The sequence below is a fragment of the Aplysia californica genome, unplaced genomic scaffold (genome assembly GCF_000002075.1).
Source record: "Aplysia californica isolate F4 #8 unplaced genomic scaffold, AplCal3.0 scaffold00297, whole genome shotgun sequence".
Classification (NCBI taxonomy): Eukaryota; Metazoa; Mollusca; class Gastropoda; order Aplysiida; family Aplysiidae; genus Aplysia; species Aplysia californica.
In genome coordinates this window covers 349,386-351,492 of record NW_004797567.1, presented here as the reverse complement: position 1 = coordinate 351,492, position 2,107 = coordinate 349,386, and the positions used below count along the sequence as shown (strand labels likewise).

Sequence of the window (2,107 nt, the reverse complement as noted above, 5' to 3'; positions counted from 1 at the left end):
GGGTGGGGGGAGGCTGTTGTGGGGAGGGCAAGAGCAGGCAGGTTAGAATTCGGAAACTGGGTCAATCTCTCCTGTCTGGTTCACAGTTCATCGTTGACTGCCAAGCCAAGGCGGCACTGAGGTCAAAGACGAGTGAAAACGTAAACTGGCTTAGTCATTCATCTTGAAGTACACACACGATTGTGTGGTTGGAAAAGTGTGCGTGTCCTTGCGCTTCTCGTGGTATATAATGCGTGGACGCTGAATGGACAGGCAGAGAGACGTCGTAGTATCAGGTGCACTGGAGTCATTGTGACCAGAGAGAATTGTGTTGTATCGGAGGAACTGTATTGCTTCACAGTAAGTTGATCATAGATAGAAGGATAGATTCATTGATCCATGAACTACTTAGATCTAGAAAATCTAGATAGATCCAGATAGATCCTATAGATAAGGCCTATAGATAGATAGATAGATAGATAGATAGATAGATAGATAGATAGATAGATAGGTAGATAGATGGATAGATGGATGGATAGATGGATGGATCCATAGATCCATGAAATACACAGATAGATAGATAGATAGATAGATAGATAGATAGATAGATAGATAGATAGATAGATAGATAGATAGATAGATAGATAGAGGACTGTAGATACAATTGTACATATGCAGTACAAGGAACAGCAGATAGATAAATAACTGTAATGATGAACTGAAAAACAAATCGATGGGCAAACGGACACATAGATGGACTGTTCTATACTGTGTACTACAGGCTGTTTGGACCAACAATAAGAAGGAAAACGATGAATGAATGTAGACTACAGAGTATGATATCTTTGGTATTCTGGAAGGAAAGACGAATGGAATGAGGGCATGGATAAATGCACGTGTATGCATGCATGTATGATGATAGAGTCAATACTTTGTTTGGAAATGTATGGCAGAATTAAAAGTAAAAGTTTCCGTGTTTAATAATACATGCATGTCTCCCAGAAAGCATTACGATTTCACAACTCCTCAATTAATCATTTACTCCAAATCCTCACTTCATGCCCCTTCAAAACATATAGTGCTGTCCCTGTTATGCGCATACAATATACTATGATTCACACATTGGCGGCAAGCGAATTGTAATAATTTATAATAATTATAATAATAATTGCATTTATATAGCGCATATCCATGCTCAAGAGCATGCTCTATGCACTTTACAACTATTATTACCCCAGCAGACCCTCTGAGAACATTCAGAAACATACTCGGCTTCCGCGGAAGCATACAGAGCAAGCTGCGGATTTCACGCGCTCAGACACTATCAAACTGACGAGATCGTTCATTGTCTATTGCCGGGTACCCATTTCCACCTGGGTGAAGTGAGGAAAATTTGTGCAAAGTGCCTTTCTCAAGGACACAACGTCGGGCCTCTGACGGGATTCGAACCCACGACCTTACGGTTGCGAGTCCGAGAGCCTAACCACTAGGCCACCGAATTGTTTTCTAGGAAAGAGAAAGAATGTTTCCTTCTTTACAAAAAATGTACACACCTGATGGGTCTTTTCTCACCTTTTTTCTCTCTCAACAATTAGATCTAGAATCTGAATTCCGACAAAATATTTCTGGTGCATATGCCAGTGACACCACAGAATAAAAACAGCAATAAAAAATGTTTTTAAAGTGTTGGACTTAGTATGTACTTTATAACAACTGGTCGACGATATAATAGTTTTCCTGCTCTGCCGATTGTACTGTTAAGTTGCCAATCATTATGGTCGCTTTTAAGGACAAGCGGGCTAACCCAGATTCCGGGGGTTTCCAGAAATCTTAACTTACACCAAAACTTGGCATTGCCCTACCTATAGGAGAAGTTTGGTTTGATTGGTGTGTATATTTGTTTGGTTGTAGAGAAAACTGTCCTTGTCTTTTAAAGAAACTGAACAAGGGGCAAAGACTTTACCTTCGGATTTCTCAAAATAGCATTTTTCGGGATAGCCCCCTTGAGCTTAAAAGCGACCATATTATATGCATGTAGATACACTATGGTGCCAGATTAAGTACGGCTTCGGCAGGGCCAGCTAAGTACTGTGGGGTCTGAATAGTGCAATGGGGTCGGATAAGTACA

The 2,107-nt window shown here is 40.5% G+C and overlaps 1 protein-coding gene across 1 annotated transcript in view; it reads left to right on the top strand.

Annotated features, from left to right (window-relative positions):
* Nucleotides 1–134: 134 nt before the first annotated feature.
* Nucleotides 135–2,107, top strand: part of LOC101859110 (cystathionine gamma-lyase) — a gene marked incomplete in the record, with an annotated part of 21,796 nt that continues 19,823 nt past the window's right edge. Inside the window, 1 exon segment of the mRNA XM_013084484.2 lies at nucleotides 135–339.